This window comes from Lissotriton vulgaris, chromosome 2_1 (genome assembly GCF_964263255.1).
Source record: "Lissotriton vulgaris chromosome 2_1, aLisVul1.2, whole genome shotgun sequence".
NCBI classification, from domain to species: Eukaryota; Metazoa; Chordata; class Amphibia; order Caudata; family Salamandridae; genus Lissotriton; species Lissotriton vulgaris.
Genome location: NC_141687.1, coordinates 1,380,198,064 through 1,380,222,642, shown reverse-complemented (window position 1 = coordinate 1,380,222,642; position 24,579 = coordinate 1,380,198,064).

Sequence of the window (24,579 nt, the reverse complement as noted above, 5' to 3'; positions counted from 1 at the left end):
CAGAGGAGGAATATGAGGACAGGGGGACTATGAGGACAAGGAGCACTATGAGGAGAGAGAAGTGAGAATAAGGAAAGAGGGGGAATATCAGAAGGGAGGAGACAGTATAAGCAGAGAGAGGGAGACTGTGAGGAGAGAGGGGGGAGATTATGGAAAAAGGGGCAAGTATAATTCCTTAATGTACACAGACGCTCAGTGTGATTCTAGAGAAAAAATATGACACCATACATTTTACCAAAACACATTTAATACACTAAAACAGTTAAGTGATTGCACACATTCCATGTATATAACTACTACATGTCAGTGGACAACTCTGACTCATTTTGCAAATACATTTCCAATTTGCTGCATTATTTTTGCCAACATTACATCAAAAATGTGATACAATAGAACAACTAAGAGGTGCAAGGGGCTTGTAAATCTGCCCAAGAGTGTATGCAGCAGTATATGTATACAGACTACAAAATTGTCTAATTCTAAGGAAGCTGTTGTAATTTGACAGCGGTTAGATTAGGCATTAGCAGAAGACATCTCAGTTTTACCCATTATCGTGACATCCAGTGGACTCCATGCTGTGTTCATGGCAGCCATCTTGTTTGCTACATGCTGCCGCGTGTCGACCATGTGCTTTGTCCTATCTTCCTTTGTGATATATGAATTGCAATTCATATAGGCAGGTAATGTGCAGACTTTTCTCCAATTTCATTTGGATTTGAATGGCACATCGTACTAGAAGTACCTTAAGAGCTACTTTGTTTATAATACTGCATATATTGCACTATTTTTGACATGCCTGTTTTTAGCGCACTTCGTAGGATGTGTTGCTTTTTGTAGTGGTACTAGTTTGAGACTTGAGGAATCGCAACCGGCTCCCCCAGAGTGCGCGCCTAATAGAGACATGTATGTTAAACACGGTCTTTCTTCCATAATGTACAGCACATTGTGGAATAAATACACTCGCAAGGATCCTGAGTTACGTTGGCCTATACACGGGTCATTCGATATACGAAAGATTGAGTATGTGGAACAATGTATGTTTGAGCGAAAGTCTAGACGTGATATGTTTGATTGTGAGCGTATGTGGGAGAAAGAAGTGTGTGAATGAGCGAAGCGTGAGCAAGCCTTGATTGAGAAAGAGCAGCGGAAGGTGTGTTTGAGAAAGCATTGGAGTTGAGAAAGAAAGAAGTGAAAGAAACTCTCTATCCTGCCCTTAATAAACCGCAAGATGATTTTTTGTTACTAGATAGCCCCCCACTTCCGTATGCGATTCCGTCTGCCCCGTCTGATGACGATGAGGATTCTGGTCCGTGCTGGGCATAAACGAGTTGCACAGCTGTATACACTTAGTGTTCCAAATGATTCACTTTCACCATAGTTTTTACATTTGTAATCCATTTTATTTCCAAATTTTATCCAAACTTCATTGTCAAGCCAGGGATACGAAATTCATGGATACTTCTGCATTTAAATACTTCATGATTGCCAATCCAGGCTTAAACATGAGCATGAGGACCCGAAGTTTGGATAAAATTTGGAAATAAAATGGATTACAAATGTAAAAACTATGGTGAAAGTGAATCATTTGGATCACTAAGTGTATACAGCTGTGCAACTCGTTTATGCCCAGCACGGAGTGGGCTATTGTTTCAGTATGGACAGTATAAGTGTGCAAAAGGAGCAGAGCACACTCGAGTGCATGCACGCTAAACTAGATAAATAGCAACCAAAAATCTAACATAAGCCAAGAGAGGGAGTGCTTCAGATTTATGTTTGATGTATCGTATAAAAAATCTGTTCCAACCTGGCAGCACCCCACAGATAATTTGAATACGCACAAAGGATTATATAAAGGTCACGCCGAGGATCGTTCACCGAGTTAATGTCAAGGATTAACCTAAATCACGTGTGGACATTTTGAGGAGACATTGTCAAATAACTTCAAAAATCATCATTTGCGATATGGATATTCACTTAGAAAGATGTTGGCAACATTTACGGTTAATTTAATGTGGAGGGGCACTGTTGTTTGTTTGGGGCGGGATATGACCGGGTGAGCACAGTTTAAGGGGAGGAGTTAGTTTGACACGTGGGTAATGCATCAAGGTTTCGTAGGAAGGTGGGTTACGCAGCTTTAAAAAGGGCAGTTGGAAGGTGGACGGGCAAAAGGGAGGTTAACACGACACGAGTCATGGAGCAGATCAACATCAGGTACGAGTGTAAACAGATCACACAAAAGAGCTTGTCGGGTAGGAATGTGAACGGGAGAGAGTTAAAGTTAGTGTGATTTCTTGCGGCATTGGGATTACAGCAAAATGTTGGTTTTATTTATGGGGAGGTTTGAGATAGCGTTTTTTCACAATTTAGGTTGCAGTCAAAGATCACTTTAGAGGATGCACGTTAAAAGCGGAGTTTTGTTATGCTAATAGGGTTTTAGAAAACAAACACAGAACATGGTGTGAGTTAGAAAGTATAAGTGTAGTGAATAGCTGTCTTGTAATTATGGTGTGGGGAAGGACATTCAAACTGCAATGTTAAGACATGTTGAAAGTGTAACATTAACAGTAATGGAAATATGTGAATTTTTTATCGTAGATACCCCTGATGAAGCGTAAAGCGAAATGCATTGGGTTTGATGTAATGCTTACATATTTTGGAGGACCCGAAATTCAGTACATGCTCATGTTTAAGCCTGGATTGGCAATCATGAAGTATTTAAATGCAGAAGTATCCATGAATTTCGTATCCCTGGCGTGACAATGAAGTTTGGATAAAATGTAGAAATAAAATGGATTACAAATGTAAAAACTATGGTGAAAGTGAATCATTTGGAACACTAAGTGTATACAGCTGTGCAACTCGTTTATGCCCAGCACAGAGCGGGCTATTGTTTCAGTATGAACAGTATAAGTGTGCAAAAGGAGCAGAGCACACTCGAGTGCATGCACGCTAAACTAGATAAATAGCAACCAAAAATCTAACATAAGCCAAGAGAGGGAGTGCTTCAGATTTATGTTTGATGAGGATTCTGGGTCAGATCAACAAGATGCGAGACACCCGTTCTATGCTGTCCGTTGAGCGTTCGTCCGAACTCAGACAGCCTGCTCGTAAAGCACATCTTAGTTCTGCTCCTGCTTCTGATCTTTTAGATAGCATAAAAGGGTGGCAGGAACAGGAGCAGTTATGTTTTACTGAGATGTTTGCCTCAGAAGTTATTGAATTTTTTCGGAAATATTCTACAGACTTAGAACCCGATGATGTAGCAGCTGATTATAAGCACATGCGTGATGGTCTTTTTGTTCTCTCCCAGGTGAGTGATGCGATCAGCCGTTTGGTTAAATTACGAACTAAAGCGGCTCATTTGAAGGAGGAGAAAAAGACTGCGGATGCAGCTGCACAGAAATCTCAGACCGGAGGATCACAAGCTTCTATCTTCGGAACAGATAAGATGATAGTTCATGTGAAACCTATGCGGAAAGCCGCCCCTTTGTATGTTCCTTCCAAAGGAGCGTGTACAAGTGATGATAAAAGTTCTAATGATGTTAAAGGTTATTTTATCTATAATTGGGTGTATACTCCTTGGAATAGGGCAGATGTAATGGCACTTAAAACAGCATTACCTGACCCACGGAAAAATCCAGCCGCTTTCTATGAGGAAGTTGAGGGCGCCATTAGCTCTTGCACTATGACTTTGTGTGATTTGATTTATTTTTCGGATTGATATTACAGCCGGATATGTGGAGGACCTTTCGTAAAGTTAATGAACGTGTAACTTTCCGTGCAGAATGGAAGGATTTAGAGCAAATGGATGAAGAAAGGGAACCTGATCAAAAGCCATGTCAGTTGATTTTAGATCTTCCCGCAGCTATATTAGTTAAGTTAAAAACGATTATTCCCCCTAAAAAGATAGATTGGACTGTTCTAGCGTTGTGTAAGCAAAAGGTAGATGATTCAGTTTCTGATTTCTTTACGCGCTTTGAGGAAGCATCTCATGATTTTAGCGGTCAATCCTTGACAGATGATACGGGCAGACATTTCTTTGTTGATAAATATGTTACAAATTTGTTACCCAGGGTAGCTAGCCATTTAAAAGCCAGTGAAAGCTCATGGACTACATCTTCTCCAGCATCTGTTTTGACCATGGCTCAATATTATGAGCGTCAGGAATTAGAAGCAAAAGGGAATAAGGACAAGAAGTCTAAAGAATTCAAAACTAAGGTTATGTTTGCTCAAGCTTATGGTCCCCCTTCTAGAGATTATGATAGTGGCGGACGTGGATCTTCTAGTTCTTCTTACACTCGTTCAAATTTGCCTATTAATCAATGTGCATATTGTAAGAAATTTGGGCATTGGGTGGCCGATTGTCCCGTATTGCGTTCCCAACAGTATTCACGAGGTCGGGGACAAATAAGAAATCGCTCAGGATATTCAGGGCCTAGGGGAAATACGATTGATCGGGCTAGGGTTGATACTAATGTATGAGCACAGGATGGGTTAAACACTTTTGATAGACGAAATCAATACCAGATGTCTGATTACGTGCAGCCTGATTTTCACGATTCTGCTTATGCATAGGATTGCCAAGGATGGGGTAAGGAATCAGTTGAAGTCCCAGTAGATCAGACTGGTCCCTATGTTACAGCACATGTTTTGGGATTAACTGATCAGTTTTTGGTTGATGCAGGAGCTACTCGTTGCGCCTTGTCTAAACAATTGCTTCCTAGGGCTCCCCTGTCTGGCGTAACTATTACATTGATAGGTTTCGATGGAACACCTTCCCTTAGGCCATTTTCACAACAACTTGCATTCCATGTTGATAAATATAGTGCTCCATGTCTGTTTTTGCTTTTCCCAAACACACCAGACAATATTGTGGGTCTCGATATGCTCAAGCATTTCAGAGCTACAATGCGATGTTCTCCTGAAGGAGTGCGTGGTATTTTGAATGAGAATCATCCTGTGATTGAGAGAGCTTGCCTTGTTAAAGAGGATATTGCATTGGCTGTACTCCCTAAAACTTTTTTAGTGGGTCAAATGGTTATCCCACCGGTACATATTGGTGTCAAGGAGGGAACTGTGTTGCCATGTTTGCCTCAATATACAATTTCACAGGAGGGTAAAGAAGCACTCATACGAATTGTACATGATCTCATTCAAGATGGGGTTGTTGAGGAAGTTCCATTTAATGTTTGTAACAGCCTGATTCTTCCTATTCTGAAAAAAGATACTGACACTAGGTTCTACAGATTTATCATAGACCTGAGAGAGGTAAACAAGATTGTAGTACCACAGTGTCCTGTGGTTTCTGATATTACGACACTTCTTACTTTGGTTCCCCCGACTGCAACCACGTTCTCTGTTGTAGACTTGAAGAACGCTTTCTCTTCGATCCCTATTCATCCTGATAGCCGATATTTGTTCGGTTTCACTTTGAATAATCGATTGTATAGATTTTGCAGAGTTCCTCAAGGCTATACTGAGAGTCCAAGTATTTACAGCCAAGCACTGAAAAGACAACTTGATTATTTTGTTTCACCCGAAGGTGTGGCTCTCATACAATATGTCAATGACATCTTGTTGGCAGCCGATACCCATGAACAATGTGAAAAATGCACTTTGTCCTAGCTTTCCATTCTTGCTTCACACCATCATAAAGTATCACGAAAGAAACTGCAATATTGTAGACCAAAGGTAACCTATTTAGGTCACCTTTTGTCTAAGGAGGGACGTGCACTCACATCATATCGCATACAAACAATTTTAGACAAACCAGTACCTTCTACACAGAAAGAGGTAGGTGCATTTCTTGGTCTTACTTCTTTTTGTAGGCAATGGATATTGGGGTTTTCAAATATTGTTAAACATTTGCTAGCACTTTTGAAAAAAGATACTCCTATACCCCTTCCATGGACAGATGAATGTGAGACTGCTTTTCCGCAGTTACAACAAGCCCTTTGTTCAGCACCAATGTTAGGTACTCCAGATTATACGAAGCCTTTTACACTCTATGTGCACGAGAAAGATGGATGTGCATTGTCAGTTTTAGTTCAGACACATGACGATAATCAACGTCCCTGTGAATATTTTTCAGCAGTCCTTGATCCTGTTGCCCGAGCGTTTTCTGGGTGTTTTCGTTCAGTTGCGGCAACAGCTGTGTCAATACGTCAGAGTGAAGCGATAGTTTTGTCACATAAGTTGTTGGTATTTGTACACCCATGCGGTTGATGCCCTTTTAAATCAAACAAAGAGGCAGCACTTAACTAGCGCTCGTCTGACAGGATATGAATTGACATTGCTAGCTCCTCACATTACATTGAAGAGATGTGTAACCACATTAAACCCAGCCAATCTATTGCCGTATCCGGTGACTCTGCCTCAGTCACAAGCAACACATGATTGTGTGCTCCTTACTGAAGAACAGACAAAGGGTCGCATTGATTTGCAGGATACGCCCCTTCCAGATGTGAATGGGGAATTGTGGGTTGATGGGTCTTGTTTGAAATTGCCAGATGGTACGACTTCAGCTGCATATGCAATTACTACGATTTACACGATAGTGGAGACAGCTCGCATACCACAGAAATCGGCTCAAGCAGCTGAATTGATAGCTTTGACACGAGCATGTGAGCTTAGTACTGACTTATGTGTGAATATTTATACAGATAGCCACTATGCTTTTGGAGTGGCGCATGATTTTGGCCTGCTCTGGAAGGAAAGAGGTTTTCTTACATCCCACGGGATGCAAATAATGCACAGAGAACTAGTGCATAATCTTTTGACTGCACTGACATACCCATAGATAATAGCTATTGTGAAGTATAGTGCACACAAGAAAGTGACTGATAAAGTTGGACAACGTAATGCCTTTGCAGACCACGTAGCACGTGAGACTGCGATGCATGGAAGCACTACTCCCATGTATGTAGTGAAGTCACAAGCTGAACGTTGGCATGATGCTAGACAAAAAGTACTAGAGATACAGGAGTCTGCTTCTGTAAAACAACGTGAGCAGTGATCTGAAGAAGGAGAGTTGGATGATGAGGGTTGGTGGCGGAATAAGCAGATGGATAGGTGGAAACTGCCTACAGCCTTCGTGTAACCTATGGTTCAGATGCACATGGGCTAGCACATTTTGGAGCTTTAGCAATAACGAAAATGCTTAGGCAAGATTGGGAGCATCCAGAAATTGCTAGCACAGCTAAGAGAGTAGTACAGTCTTGTTTAATCTGTTTACAATATAATCCTGGAAAAGGGACACAAACTCCTGCAGGGGGATTTGCTACACCAACCGCACCTTTTGAAGTTTGAGCGTTGCAACAACCTAAAGTATGTCTTGGTGGTAGTCTGTGCCTTTAGTAAATGGATCGAGGCGTACCCCACTAAGGACAATACTGCTATCACTACAGCGAAGGTGTTGTTGAAGGAATTTTTCCCGAGATTTGGTGTTTGCAAACTCTTATGGAATGATAATGGACCTCATTTTGTTGGTGAGGTTATTAAATATGTCCTGAAAGGATTAGGGATTAAACAGAAGTTCCATGCGGTGTTCCACCCACAATCAGCAGGATTGGTAGAAAGGTATAACGCTACTCTGAAACTGAAAATAGCAAAAATACAGGCTTCCACAACTTTGACTTGGCGAGATGCGCTGCCAGTGACATTGTTGTCCATTAGATCAGTACCACATTCTCGAAAAGGTCTTACTCCCAATGAGGTTGTGTTTGGGAGGCCAATGAAAATTTGGGGAGTTCCGAAACCAAGTTCTGTATATGATGTACCTTGTGTCCTGATGAATGACTATTTGGCACAGTTAACTGATAGCTTGGTTTCTATTCATCAACAGATTTGAGAAGCACTTCCTGACAGATCTACAGGTGAAGGCCATGAACTCTGACCTGGCGACCGTGTAATGGTTAAGTCATTTGAAAGATCGAGCAGCCTGGAACCGAGGTGGTGAGGGCCAGAGCAAGAACTCTTGGCCATTAGAACAGCAGTTCAAGTGACGAACCGGAAAAACTGGGTGCATAGCACCCACTGCAAGAAAGTATTGCCTACCTTGGTGGAACCTGCTGTGCTGACGGATCATCGAGAGATCCTGACTACGGAAAAAGGCCAAGTTGTCTCACCTAACAAATTCTTCCCGGACCACACGATTCCTGGAGCATCGCGATACGACCTGAGACCAAGAAAAGAATCTGCAGTTTTGAAAAAGACAGGTTGAGCTACCGCCCTAGGTTCGCGGAAACGGAATGCCGATATGACAAGGGGGGGATCAGCCCTGCGTAGTGTAGTGACACCCGTCTTGATCTTCGGTGAAGAAATCAGTGGCTGCCCACGGGATAAGAGCTCCAACGGTTGTTCTTTAGTTTCTGGAAAGAATTGATTTTCATTTCTGCTAAGATGAATAAGAAAATGATCATTGGTGCTATAGGGTTTGTTGCTGTTTTGATGATTATGACAGCAATCACTTGGTCCATCGAGAAGATGGCCCCTGCTCGTAAGCTTTTTGTTGCTACTACTCCAGTCCCAGGGGACCACCACTACTTCACCCTTCCGCATCATGAGCAGAAGCATTGTCAATCTTATCTTACTAACACTTTTGTTCAGATGTTGCATCATAGTCATAATGCCACAAACACTACCAACTGTTGGGTATGTGGAATGATACCTGCGTATCAAAAGAAAGGAGGAAAACCTATTATTCTTCTTCCTTTCTCACATAATGGTTCTTGTCGAACCTGGTATACGCTTTTGTTTGCATCTAGAAGGCCTACAGTGGGCAGACTTCTTTTTCGCCTTAATAAAGTGTGTTATCAAGACAAAGATGGGTATCCTCAAGCTAATGGAACTAAATATGAATGGGAGAAATACCGACCGGACAATATTTCCATGCCATATGTCTTCACCAACACAAGAGACTCTGCCGAAAATGAACAATTTGTGATTACTGTTACAAAGACTAAAGCAGATTTATGTGTACAAAGTATTGGACGAATTCCACTTGGAATAAGTGATTGTATTACAATTTTAGATATTGAAGGTGTAAATGATAGTTCTTTTGTAGCTTCAAATAGCACATACTTTGTATGTGGCAATTATAGATATTATCGACTACCAGCTGGATGGTCGGGTGTATGTTATGTATCTTTTCTATTACCTCCTGTGTTTCTGGCACCTGCATCATATCATCGAGATTTTAAATTGTTTAATGGTATTACTAAAAACAGATACAAGAGGACAATAAGTACTGATGAAGTACACCAAACAGACACTAGTCTACAACAATATGTCGATTTTAATCTAGGTTTGTTCTCTTTTGTAGGTGCTGCATTAAATAGTAGGAAAGTGAGAGGATTAACTAGGGTTGTAGACGCTGTTACCAATCAGACAGCTATAGCGCTTGGAAATATTACTGAGAAACTGGAAATTGCAAGGATTGTAGCGCTCCAAAATCGCATGGTGTTAGATGTGATGTTAGCTGATCGAGGTGGAGCATGTTGAATTATCGGTAGTAGTTGTTGTGTCTTTATTCCCGATAATGCGCCCTCAGTATATGATGCAATATTTAAACTGCATAAAATTGCTGCAGAAATTCATACGGAAACTGGTATCTGGACTTTTGCTGGATGGTTTTGGGCTCTAGTCTCTGCTTTGGGGTGGAAACTACTGACTATTCTATTTATTGTAATTGCAGTGTTTTACACATGTTGTATGTGTATTCATTGTGGCCCAATGCTTTGCTCCATGTGTATTACTGCTTGTATACCAGCCAAGAAGGATGTTACAGAAATGAAAGCACAACACATGTTAGATAAGGAAATAGCTGAAATTATGAGTATAAATATACAGGATGAATATTTAGATTATCCCAGGAAAGCAAATGTCTTCAGCTAATGCTGAGAGGGTCGTCTGTTGTAATTTGACAGCGATTAGATGAAGCATTAGCAGAAGACATCTCAGTTTTAGCCATTATCATGACATCCAGTGCACCCCATGTTGTGTTCATGGCAGCCATTTTGTTTGCTACATGCTGGCGCGTGTCGACCATGTGCTTTGTCCTATCTTCCTGTTAACTGCACTTAAAATCTGCCCGGCACCGAGTTATATTTGGAATACCCCACTTTCGCGCATGCCCAGTAGGGTCTACAGCTGTTAGTGATGAGTACCACACAGGAATGTGTTTAACAGTTCCCAAAACCATTAGCTCCTCCCGCTGATCGATTGTGCCTTTCTATATTACCTTATATGTACATAAAACTTGCTTCTGTGTTGGTACCACATTCTTTTGAGCCCCTGTGTGGGTATAAATGGCCATGGTCTTTCAGTTTGTGGTGCTACTTCTTGCAATACCGAAGGGTACTGTCTGAACCGTAGCACCATCTCATGAGGTGTAATAAATGTTATCTTTTCTATTCCAGTTTCTGTGCCAACTTCTTCCTTTTGGTCTGAGGACTTTGTGCAGAGAATGGCGAACCACTTGCACTGGTGGGCCTTGCTGAGGCTTGCTACTACAAATCAACAGTACTAACTACTCTACAACGAAAAAAGTGACTGTACACATTCTACATTTTTTAGTACTGCACTTTATTGCACAAAAGTGACTCACCAAACATATTAACTTACCAAATGATTTTATCACAATAGTTATCCAAATGCATACAAACTCAGAATATGTTTCTACAAACTTTAGAAGGATAAACACATTACTCTTACTAAAAATAAAATGCACCACATACATTCCCTTACAAGTTATCAACTCACCTCTCAAACTGATTGGTAGATTAAGAAGAATGCCACTCACACAGCAGATAGTCTTATAAAGAATCTCTCTACTTCAGTGCTTGCAGCAGAACCAAAGAATGGCACATTTTCCCTTTCAATTTACACATACATACACATTAATACCAAATCAAATTCCTTCACACATTAATTAAAAACCAAACACACATTTCTATTGGTACAACATTTCAAACCTTTCCAACTGACATAACTTTCCACCCTACCCCCAACAGATCATGCAAAAGTTAACTGTCAACAGAGGTCATAAGTTCAGCACACTTTAAAAACCAATAAAGAGAAAAGGTCTCATTAGAACCAAGCAACATATAAACACATAAACTTGATAGATATTGATGAAATATATAGATTTTTATTGCTTAGGTACCCTTACAGGACAATTTACAAACTTCGCACCGTACGTTTTACTTACGTGCGTGCATGGTACGCGTATGGTAAATCACTGTAAAAAAAAATAGACTTTATCACTCATTTTTTATAATCCCCGGGGACCCCATACCCCAGGGCTAAAATATAACGTTGGGGACCGTGGTGGGTGCCCCAAAGCCCCCAGGGTCCCAGCCGGCTCCCTGTGTCCTTCGGGAGCCGGCATTGCTTTTCTTCAGAGAGAGCAGCTTACATGCTGGTCTCTCTGACAAAAAGCAATCTGCTTTCCTACTTGAAAGAGAGAGCAGGTTTCCTGCTCTCTCTTTCAAATAGGAAAGCAGTTTGCTATGGTAGGGTGGGAGCCGCCCTTTCATAGCAAACAGCAGTGTCCCGGTGTAGGCACCCCGGGACACTGCAGGAGCCGTCCCTGGGAGGTGGTGGTCCCCAGGGCCATTAAAGGCTCCAGGAGGGGGTCGTGCGGCCCCCCTCCCAATAATTAAAAGCCCTGGGGTGGTGGTCCCCAGGGCTGGGGGGTCCATCATGGACCCCCTTTTTTTAATATTAGAGCCCCGGGGAGGTGTCATTTCCCAAGGCATTTGGGTGGGCTTGAGCCCCCCCACACAGGTTTTTTTAATAGAAAGAAGCCCCGGGGGTGGTGGTCCCCGGGGCTGCGGGGAGGCCATGAGCACCCCCACATACATATAGTTAAAGCCCTTGGGGGTGGTGGTCTCCGGGGCAGGGGGCCCCTCTGGCCCCCCATTATGGAAAAAAAATTGCCCCCGGATTTTGGCCCCCCGGGTGCTAATTAAGAATAAAGTGGACTTCGTTTTTTTTTCTTTTTCACCGCGTACACATACCATACTCGTATCCTGCGATTTAAAAAAATACACATTTCTGGCCTAGGGGGTCAGGGTGTTTCTACCCTGCCCCGTTTGTGTGTTTCTAAAATTTCTTTTGTTGCTTTCTTGTGCCTTTGTTCTACCGATACAAAAGGGGGTGGTGATGGACGGAGCATCTGAATCAATCAAACACTCGCACCCAGTCAAAAGATCTGGGTTTAATCCATCACCGTTCTTTAGCCCACTCTGCCACCCCAGTTCAGACATGGCTATATGCAAATCAGTCTGAGCCTGTGCCTCATGGGAACAATCCAGCCCGAACTGCCAGTCTGAGCCTGTGCCTCATGGGAACAATCCAGCCCGAACTGCCAAGCCATGTCTTCCCTGGACCGGAAACAAGCTTCCGAGGACCGGTTTCTGGCATTCCAGCCGTCTTCAGCCCGGCTTGCTTGAACCCAGTGGCAAAGTGAGCAAGGGACTCACGTCTGACATACCCTGCCACACTTATGGCGGCCAAAAGCGGTACAAAAGGGGGCGGTGATGGACGGAGCATCTGAATCAATCAAACACTCACACCCAGTCAAAAGATCTGTGTTTAATCCATCACCTTTCTTTAGCCCACTCTGCCACCCCAGTTCTGACATGGCTATATGCAAATCAGTCTGACCCTGTGCCTCATGGGAACAGGCCAGCAAAAAAATGATAGATTTAGGCCCAGATCGTTGTACTGGGGTGAATGTAAGACATTGTTCTGCATTCTGTCCATCAACTGTGTTTTTTGCAATTTTCAACCTGAGTGGGCTGGGTATGCTCAGACGTGAGTCCCAGGCTCTCCACATCACTGGAGTCAAGCTATCCAGGCTGAAGAAGGTTGATAGCCAGAAACCGGTCCTTGGATGCTTGATTCCGGTCTAGGAAAGACATGGCTTGGTAGGTCGGGCTGGACTGTTCCCATGAGGCACAGGGTCAAGGCTGATTTGCATATAGACATTGTCTGACCTAGGGTGGTGTGGAGTGCAAAAAAATGATGGATTTAGGCCCAGATCGTTGTACTGGGGTGAATGTAAGACATTGTTCTTCTTTCTGTCCATCAACTGTGTTTTTTGCAATTTTTACCCCGAGTGGGCTGGGTATGCTCAGACGTGAGTCCCAGGCTCTCCACATCACTGGAGTCAAGCTATCCAGGTTGAAGAAGGCTGATAGCCAGAAACCGGTCCTTGGATGCTTTATTCCGGTCTAGGAAAGACATGGCTTGGTAGTTCGGGCTGGACTGTGCCCATGAGGCACAGGGTCAAGGCTGATTTGCATATAGCCATTGCTGACCTAGGGTGGTGTGGAGTGCAAAAAAATGATGGATTTAGGCACAGATCGTTGTACTGGGGTGAATGTAAGACATTGTTCTGCATTCTGTCCATCAACTGTGTTTTTTGCAATTTTCATCCCGAGTGGGCCGGGTATGCTCAGACGTGAGTCCCAGGCTCTCCACATCACTGGAGTCAAGCTATCCAGGCTGGAGAAGGCTGATAGCCAGAAACCGGTCCTTGGATGCTTGATTCCGGTCTAGGAAAGACATGGCTTGGTAGTTCGGGCTGGACTGTTCCCATGAGGCACAGGGTCAAGGCTGATTTGCATATAGCCATTGTCTGACCTAGGGTGGTGTGGAGTGCAAAAAATGATGGATTTAGGCCCAGATCGTTGTACTGGGGTGAATGTAAGACATTGTTCTGCATTCTGTCCATCAACTGTGTTTTTTGCTCTGTTCTACCGAGGCACAAGATGGCTGCCAACACTTCCTTGTTTGGAGTGTTTGCAGACAGCTGACAGCCAACCAACATGACAGAAAGTCACCAGTTAGTGATCAGTGAGCTAACTATAACTTGTGCACTGGATTTGCACTGCTTATGACCCCACATATTACATCACTCATGATATGTTTAATCATATAATTGAGGATGTCACTGATGCAATCCCAAATGGAAAAATGTATTGCATCATTGATGAGATAATCCAACCTACTGCTGTTGAATTTACTCCACAAGTCCTGTACAGCTCTTCATAGAACAGTTAGCTCATCAGGAAACTCAAGCTCAATTAGGTGGCTGTAAGAAGTTAGGTTACTGTTTGAGGTGGTGGAAGCACTACAATCCTTGTAAGGGTGAATCACAAAGGTCCCTTAATTAACCTGTGCTTAACCCTCTCATAGCTTTGCACTCAAAAGTCAGATTTAACTTTCAGGCAACGTATAAAGTATTTATGAGCACAGAAACTGTAATAAAGTAAAAACACACCACAAGAAAAATCACACGCCAATTTAGAAAAGCAGTAAAAATCTTGAGAAATTAAAGTGTACCAGAATGACACAAATCCAAACAGTATTACTAAAATATGCAAGCTATAACGTTTTTATTGAAAGTAGCACCTAAAAGCGCAAAGTGCCTCTTTCAGTCGTCTGGTCACGCTAGAACAGGAGAAAGTCACAATTTCATTTTGACTGCGATGGAGCATGGGTGGGATACAGGGACTAGGTTCATCCTGCTGAAAAAGTTACCTGCTGAAAGTCAGGAATGAAGAGTTTGGTTCATGGTGAAGGAGGATGTAAGGAGCAGGGAGAGTGTTGTGGACTGTGTGGTGAGAGCTGTCATTGCTGTAGCATGAAGATCATGATGGGTGGCATGGATAGTCATTGCTGGAGCATTGCATTGTTGGTTACCTGCCACTGACGGTCACAATAGCATCACTGACGGTCACTGTAGCACAACGAATGTGGCTCACCAGAGCTTCTCATTGGTGGTCATTGGAGGCTGCAGCATCTTGCCACAAAGGAGCCTGTTAGAATTCGTGAAGAGCCAAAATCTTCAGGATTTGACTTTTCTTCTTAGGAGGAGCTAAAATGATGCACTTCAAGGTTCCAGGACCTGGGGAGGCACCTCTTGAGCATCAGGAATTTACTTCAGCAGAGGCCACAGGCTCAGGCAGGTCCTTTTACAGGTCCAGGTTAGCTGGGCAGCTGCATAAAGTCTTCTCAAGCTTGTTGTGTCCCTGTAGCTCAGATAGGAGATTAGCCAACTGACCCTTGGAGTCACTCAGATTAGTCTTGGATGAAGTGAGCAGGTCAGTCTTCTTTCTCAGAGACACATTGACTTCGAGACCACGGTCAGAACAAAACTTTTCAAATATTATTATTAATATTATTAGGGGTCGCTGGAGCCCACTCGGGGTCTTTGAGATTATCAATGTGTCATCCGCAAACATTAAAGTGGGTATTTTAACACCAACTAAAATCAGGTCATCAGTATTCTTGGGTGTCACGCGATCGACTATTCCATTAATGAACAGGGAAAATAAGGTGGGAGCCGTGGCCCACCCCTGTCGCATCCCTCGTTCTATAGGAAACCGGCTGTTGACGATGCCCTGGGAACCCCAACGGATTTTGGCATTGTTGTTCTCGTGCAGTCTCATTATGAGTGTAAGGAGTTCGTTAGGCAACCCCATTTCCTGCAACTTCACCCACAAACAGGAGCAGGGGACAAGATCAAACGCAGACTTTAAATCTACAAAGTCACCCTATATGCTGCCTTTGCCCAGGACCACTGTTTTCCATAATAATAAGATGAACTGAAACACCTGGTCGATGGTACTGGTGTATGCCCAGAACCCAGCCTGCAGGGGGGTCAGTATACTGTGTTAATCTATCCAATAGTTGATCTTGTTAAGAATTCTTCTGCCCACAATCTTTTGCAGTGAATCGATCAAACTAATAGGTCGGTAATAACCTGGAGATGATTTATCTCCTTTTTTATACATGTGAAATATTTTGGCTCCTTTCCAGGAGTCCTGTACAGGGGCACCTTGTGCAACTGCATTGGCCACTATGGCAATGTATCATCCCCATCTTCTTTTGTCATATATAAAGACATCAGCTGGAACGCCATCTGGGCCAGGCGCTCTCCCTCCTGTTACTGTATCGAGAGCTAACACTGCATCATTAATATTAAAAACCTCTTCTGTATAAAATACATAACTGGGGTCAGCAATATTGTTCACTAATGGGCTTTGCTCATACTGTGGTTTGAAGTATTTGACCCAATCTTCCTTCATAACATGATTTTGGGGTTGTTCAGGCTGTCCTCCACAATCCCATTTTATGATGCTCCAGAAAAGTTTACTATTGTTCTGGATGTTAGCCTCTTTAAGGTCCCGCCAGCGTTTCTCATCCCAGGACCGTTTGCTTTGTACACAACACTCTTATAGGCCTGCCTGGCTGTACATACCAGCAAAAGATCTCCATCTTTTTTCACCTGCCCAAGGGGCGCACTTGCTTGTCTGCCAGAAGCGACAGGGCGTCTGGCCTACGGGTTTCTTTAGCTTACAATGCTTGACAAAGTAGGTACTCATCTGCTTGACAAAACTTTCATGAGACTGCGTAACCACCTCCATTGGGACTTTGGTAGACAGAATTTTTCGTCAATTTATCCAGGCAATCCTTACTACATAAGAAGAAAAAGACTTCCAGGAAGGACAAAGAGAACAAATTGGCTTTAGTTACTCGGTATAACACTCAAAGCCACTTAAGTTACAGGATCCTACATAAACATTGGCACTTACTCCAACTAGATAAATCATTGGAGGCAAGATGGCGTCTGCGGGGTGGACTCGAGAGTGAGGAGCTCCGAGTAGCTCATCTCTTCCTATTGTTTTTGGCTGTGGCAGCTGGCCGGGGGACAGCTGAATTCCTGCATGGTGGTTTAGACTTCTTTGGAGAGTGGAAGACTCTGTGTTTCGAGGGAGGTCCCAGAGCAGGAGCGGAGTGGCAGCGGGACGCCAGCGGACATCGGTGCATGGCAACAGTGGCAGTTGGCGTCTCTGCCTCCCGCACTCCCATCCCTATAGCACAACCCTTCAGTCTGTCTACAGCGCTGGAACGCCTCCGGGTAGCCATCGCGCTTTACAAATCCTCATTCCATTCCATTCCAATATGGAGCACGTGGTTTCAGAGCTCCGGGCTGAATTCTCGAGTAGTGACTGCGCTGCTGCATAGCTGTGTGGAGAGAGAGACTCACTGAAAGGGATTCGTCAATACTGGTGAGTAGTTTGTGAAGGGAACGTATCTTGATAGTTTGTTTCCAGTGCCCCTGATAAGGAAGACTGGGAAGTAATCCGGTTAGTGTGTGGAGCCACCAAAAACCGTAAAGGCAACATTTATTGCGGACATTACGCTGTTAGTGGCAAGGTGCACGGTTTGTTTATGGACTTTTGTAAAGTGTCGACCTTTTACTTTCCCCCTGCATTTCTTCACTTATTGGAAAATCAGACTTATTTTGCATTATTATTGACAATTGTGGGGTGTGTAATAATTAAACATGCCTCCAAAAATAACTCATGGTGGTAAGACCAGGGGCAGTATGGAAGCGCAAGCTGGCACCAGGGCAGCGCTTGCTGGGAAAAGCCCGAAGGAGCATATAGGGGAAACGCAGTTGGAGTCGACTATGCAAGGGAAAGGCACTACCCAGGGGCCTCCCAAGGTTCCATTGATTTTTCAAGAGGCTGTTATCAAGAGATTAGATGTGTCAATGTCAAATACTTTCTCTGTAGCTCTGTAGCTGTAGTTGAAGTCGGAGCTGCTGGTGGTGGAGAGATGGGTGTTGAGAGTTCTGGAGAAACTCCCCTGGCTTCAGCTGCTCCTCAGCAGGTTCGGATTAATTCTCCAGCTTCCAGTAAATCCCCCTTAACAGAGGGAGACGGTGTAATATAATAATAATAATAATAATAATAAAACATTTATAAAGCGCCTGGCTGCACAGAACTGTGTGTCCCCGCGCTAACTGCTAATACAATACAGAGATCCAGAGGAGCTATAGAAATAGAAGCTCAGGGGAGGTTTACATGTTGGGGAACAAATAAGTTTTCAGTTTTGTCCGAAATCTCAGTTCAGATGGCTCCATCCGCAGGTGGAGCTGGAGCGCATTCCAGTATTTAGTGGCTAAATACCTAAAGGATCTTCCTCCCATTTTGGCCCTGATGATAGTTTGAATAGCATCATGCCAGATGATCTTAGGTTCCGGGTCGGACGGTGTATAGTAAGGAGATTTTTTAAGTAATCAGGACCTTTGTCCTGAGCGATGCGATGAGTATAGCAAAGGGTCTTAAACGTAATCCTCTCCTTAACCGGCAGCCAATGGAGTTTGGTCAGGGCAGCTTTAGCAGAAGTTCTTCTTGGGAGTCCGAGCACCAGGCGTGCGGCAGCGTTCTGCACGCATTGCAATTGATGTAGGCCCTTCTGACTGAGCCCAATCAGGAGGGCATTTCCATAGTCCAAATGGGGTGTCACCAATGCATGGACTATGTTTTTTCTGGCTTCGGTAGGAAGAAGATCCAACACCTTTCGCAGAACTTTTAATATGCTAAAGCACTTTCCCGTTACCCTGCTGACTTGGGTCTTGCCAGATAGGTCTGAGTCCAGCATAACGCCTAGGTTTCTAACCGCCTCTACAGGGGTAGGCAGGTTACCCAGCTCGCTAGACCACCATGAATGAGACCACGCAGAAGTTGCTCTCCCGACCACCAGTAGTTCGGTCTTATCGCCATTCAGACGGAGACAGTTGTAATTCATCCAGGCCGCTACTGCAGACATGCAGTCCGAGAAATTGGTGGCATCTTCTCTACGGTCAGGAGTTAGCTTAAACGCCAGCTGGGTGTCGTCAGCATAGCTGACAATGCCCACCCCGAAGTCCTTTACAATGTGTGCCATTGGTTCCATATAGATGTTAAATAACGTAGGGCTTAAACTTGAGCCCTGTGGAACCCCATGGCTCACCTTCCGAGGAGATGATTTGAAAGGTGGGCAGTGTAGCTGGAAACTTCTGTCAGCCAAAAAGGAGTGCAGCCAAGCAAGTGCTGTGCCCATTACTCCCATGTCCGAGAGACGAGACAGCAGCATAGAGTGCAGCACGGTGTCAAATGCTGCACTAAGGTCCAGCAGGACCAACGCCGCTGTCTCGCCTTCGTCCACTATCTGCCGAAGGCATTCAGTCGAGTATAGGACTGCCGACTCGGTAGAGTAGCCTGTTCTAAATCCCGACTGAGAGGGGTGAAGGAGAGCTTCTCTCTCCAAATACTCCATGAGTTGTATGTTAGCAATTTTTTCTATGATTTTAGCACAGAATGGGAGAAGGGAAATTGGGCGGAGATTTTGGAGCTGGGAAATATGAATGTTGGGCTTTTTCTTTAATGGCATAACTTGGGCAGTTTTCCATACCTCCGGAACATAGCATTCCTGGAAAGATAAAGTGATCATGTGACTAATGTGGTCAATTAATGTTCTTTCCATAACTCCCTTACACCGGTCCGGTGGGCAGGCGTCAGTGGGTGAGCCGGACTGTATGCCATTAATAATACCCTGTTAAAGGCAGGGGAAACCCAATAAACCCTTGTAGGCTTGGGCACAAAGTAGTTTCAGTCAAGGGGTGCTACAAGGGACTTATTTAGAACAGATTTAAATTCATTAATGAGTTGTACATATGTAACGCACTCTCGTGTATCCACAGGATAACCGTCTTATATCAACTGTAACAAAAATATTGGTGGAAGGCAAAAGGAACACATAGAGCAAGAATCGTATTCAGTGTTCAAATTATTTTTTTTTTTTTTTTTTTTTTACTGCAACAAAAGTAGGGAGACAAATACAAATGAAGTAAAGCAAAAAGGTCATGAACAGAGGTCAATCAAATTTTCACTACAGTTCATAACTAGGAACATCAACTCCAGATATTTAAAGACACAACCAGAATTAATTAATAAAAAAAGGTTGTGAATTGGTGACAGAGCAACGTAACAGGAGATGATGGAGTGTCGACGTTTCGGTCTAAGTAGCAGTCGTCGGATAGACCATCATCAATGGCGTGTGGCAAAGAAGTCCGACACGACTTCTTTGCCACACGCCATTGCTGTTTCCGCACTTATATGAGACATTCTTGCCACACGCCATTGCTGTTTCCGTGCTTATAAAAGATCCATTTGAAGATTCAAGGGAGTTTTTCCTGCATAGAAAAACACCGTCCTGATGATGGTCTATCCGACGACTGCTACTTAGACCGAAACATCGACACTCCATCATCTCCTGTTACGTTGCTCTGTCACCAATTCACAACCTTTTTTTATTAATTAATTCTGGTTGTGTCTTTAAATATCTGGTGTTGATGTTCCTAGTTATGAACTGTAGTGAAAATTTGATTGACCTCTGTTCATGACCTTTTTGCTTTACTTCATTTGTATTTGTCTCCCTACTTTTGTTGCAGTAAAAAAAAAAAAAAAAAAATACGATTTTTGCTCTATGTGTTCCTTTTGCCTTCCACCAATATATTTGTTACAGTTGATATAAGACGGTTATCCTGTGGATACACGAGAGTGCGTTACATATGTACAACTCATTAATGAATTTAAATCTGTTCTAAATAAGTCCCTTGTAGCACCCCTTGACTGAAATTAATAATACCCAACAATTCATGTTTGTCAGGGGTTTTAAAACTAGTTAGTGGGGCTTTGTATGTTATGGTGGAGCTGGTATCCGCGTTGGTGTTTGAGAGAGTTTTATTGTTTACAAAGGTAGCATTGATTTTATCCACCTTCTCTACAAAGAAGTCAGCAATCAGATCACATGTCTCAGCAGAGTATGTGTCTTGAGTGTCAAGTCTTGGGATTGTGAGTTCTTTGTAGATACTAAACAGTTCTCTCGTGGGACTGTCTGCTTGCTCAATTCTGTTTTTAAAATGGATACTTTTCTCCAATCTAACCAGTTTCTGATACTTTTTTAGTTCAGTTTTATAACTCAATTTAAGTTCAGGTGCGTAGCTCTTTCTCCATCTCCGTTCTATGGTTTTACATTGAGATTTAGCTATTCTGAGTTTCTCCGGAAACCATGGAGCAGCTCTGGATTGTCTTACTGGAGGTTTGGATGTCCAGGGGGCAGTCTTATCTAGTGCTTTCGATATCCATAATTCATAGTTGTCCCAAACCTCCTGTAAGGTGCTACCTATTGTCGGGGGATGCTCTGCTAAAATACTATTAAAAAGTTCAGGAGTGAATTTTTTCCAATTGCGACGTTTCTGAGGAGGATGCTTTATGGGTATGGTTCCTATGGCTTCCTTTTGTATCTCAAATGGCACGATGCTGTGGTCTGACCAGATCAATGGGATCGGGGGTAGGATCTTAATGCCTTCCCAATTCGCAAAGATGGGGTCCAGAAGATGACCCTGCTGGTGTGTGGGGACTGTAGAGAGAAGTTTTATATCCACAGAGTTTAGTGCAGCAACTACCATTTGTGCCTCCCTAGAGTTAATGTCTTCAAAATGAAGATTTAAGTTGCCTAAAATAATTAGTTTTTTATATCTAACTCAATGAGTTGACTGCAAAAAGGAGCCACAGCTCCCGGGGGGCGATATAACAGTAAACCAGTGATTGCATTTGTCGGGTCAATTTTTATGGTAAATATGCCACCTTCACTATTGGGTATCGTGGATTTCATTAGAGTGCATTCTAGCTCTGTTTTATAGATTAATGCTGGCCCTCCTCCACGTTGTTTTTGTCTATCAATTCTCAGTAGGCTATAGCTGGGGGGGATTGCGTCAAGAATATCAGGAGAGGACGTTTCTTCCAGCCATGTCTCGGTAAGAAACATGGCATCCAGATCTTTATTTACCAGTAGGTCGTAGATCTCCGTTTAGTGTTTAGTCAAAGACCTACAGTTCAATAATATCATTTTAAGGTTGGCTACCTCTCTTGGTATTTTGCTTACCGTGGGGAGTTCTTGGTTACATGTTTTACAGAGGGAAGGCATATGTTCGGGCCCAAAGGATGTAAGCAGCTATAAGTCGGCATCTTACCAATTGTCAGGAGATCAGCTTTGGAATAATGTATTCGGGGACTGCTGCTGCTTAGGGCATCTGTTGGAATGGTGGGGCCATAGGGTCCTGCCCCGCGCCCCGGTCGATCGCGGATGGGCGCAGACGGGCAGGACTCTGGCTTGACTCCGGCGCGTGAACGGCGCGCCCGCAATGCGCGTCCGCTGCACGGAGCCATGACCGTATGTTTTTATGCCGTCGTCCGTGCGACGGAGAAGGCGAGCCCTCACTAAGATGGCCGCCACTCTTTTCCCTGCCGGTCCCCGCAGATGACGGCCCTACAGTCGGCCACTCGCTGAGGGGGGTAGGCAAGTAGTCTGCCACGCAATCAGGGAAAATGCAGGTAAGGTCTGAGCACGCCTTGCCTTGTCTAGCACCCTAAATCGGTGTAAGATAAATTCCTGCAATGTTTGTACCACTAAGTGAAGCACTGAGGATCAAGCGCTAATGCCAGGGGGAGGGGGGAAGGACACACGGGGAGAATATTCAGCAGTATAAAATCAAGGTAATTTTTAAAAGTAACCTCCCGGCTCACGCCTCAGGAGTCAATGAAGAGCAGTCTATTTGATGAAGCCAATGAAGTTGCTAGTAGCAAAGAGAGTGAGTTTTATTCCATGTCTGAGCCCTCGGAAGTTTCAGAAGGCGAAGATGAGGATATTCAAATATTAGCTGATGGGTCTCCTAGTCGTTCACCCATAAATTATACGGAGAATACTCTCACAGTACGGAAGGTGGCCAAGGGGGAGGGTGCTGCTGGCACACCAGTACAGGCACAAGAATGGGACCTTCCCATTGGCGTTAAGATGTCCGAGGAGTTGGCTCTTTTGGATGAGGCAAGTGGGGGTTACTCAGATGAAATACGAGGCCAAATATCTCTTGAAGCTATCTAAAAATGAATAACGAACCACAGGAAGGAAACAGGCAGAGAATTCAAAGACGCATACCGCTTGTAGGAAGCTATAGAATACAGTAATGAGACTCGCCAAAACCTGAAATGACTTTACTGAGCGAATGGCTGAGGCTGAAACCCGTATTTCAGCACTAGAGGATCAGATGGTAGTACAAAAGGACCTTGCAGTAGACATGCAGGCTACTAAAGAGGATGTACACAACAAGCTGGTGGACATGGAAAATCGACTGTGTGGCAATAATCTGCGTATACTGGGCATACCAGAAGTTTTGGAGGGGCAAGATGTCCGGCCATTTGTTATAGAAATATATGATGATGCGTTCCTCGAGCTTAAGGAATCAAAATGGTCTCAATAAATACAACGTGCGCACATATTTCGTTTTCGACATTGGATGCAAAGAGATGGACAGGTGGTGCAGCAACCACGAGCGATTCTGATTTCTTTAAACAATTTTCTGGCCAGGCAGGCAATATACAATTTGGTAGACCCGATAAGAATAGATCTGGGAAAGGGACACCATTTTTTGTTAGACCGGATTACTGTCACGCTACAGTGGAAAAGAGATGAGAGATGTGTCAATTGATAAATCCATTCCAAGTAAAAGGGCTACAAGTGCTCTTATTGCAACCAGCTACTCTAAAGGTTGTTAATAAGGGCCGACCCGCTTTTTTACGTCTGAGGTTTTTGCTAAAGAATATTTGCAATCTTTGGGGGTGACTAGGAATGATGCCTGGAAATATATGCCTGACATTATTATAGTTATTGTAGTTGTTAAATCTGATGGGATGGACAAAAAAAGGAACATACTATGGTGTGACATTGTGATGGCTAATCTGGGTACATAATGTTATTTTGGGAAGAGGTGAGCACCATGTGAGCTATTCACCGAGCATCACAAGGGCGTCTAGCCCTAAGGCCTCTATTCTTGGGGAGGGTCACGGCGGTGTTTTTTTGGGGGGGTCGGTGGTTGGGGTGTGCAGGGGGGTACTTTGGAGAAAGGGAAAGGGGTAGGGGGCAGCAGGAAAAGGAGGAAAATTCAGTTCAATGCATGTTTTTTGGTTTGTTGCGACTTATACAGATATACTTATGTTAGTGAGATATGATGGCATCAATGGTATATAGGAGGGGCGATAAGCAGCGGTGAATATGCACATTCAATGTATGTGGTCTAAACAATGCTCTTAAAAGGAAACGTGTTGCTGCTGAGTTAAAATTAATAAAGATATCTTGTGCTTGCAAGAGACACATGTCCCCTCGTCTAATAGGAGAATTTTATTTGAGTTGGGATATACTGTAATTTCAACATCTAGACAGTCTATTCTGAATAGGGGAGTAGCAATTTTAGAGCGACAAGGAATCTTCGGCACGGGTAAGGAAAAGGTAGATAATCTGGGGAGGTGGACCATTACAGAATACCTTATAGGGGATACTAAGATTGTTTTTTGTACAGTCTGTGGTTCGAACTTAGACAAGACAGACACCATTGAATTTTTGAATGTTGAATTGGCGCTATGGGGAACACCATTGGTACAGGCTGGGGATTTTAATATACATGGGGAAGGCCGGATGTGGGACCCTGAACATGTGAAGTATAGTGGGCGCAAACCAAAAGTGATTAGTGCTTTACAACAACTGTTGCAGAATCATGGTTTAGTAGCTGGGTTGGCAGTTGTGAACCAGGGGGACACAGGGTGTACGTTTTACTCACACCCATATAATAAATTTGTTCGGCTAGATTATGTGTTTTTGCCCCGGTCCCTTACGGTTGGT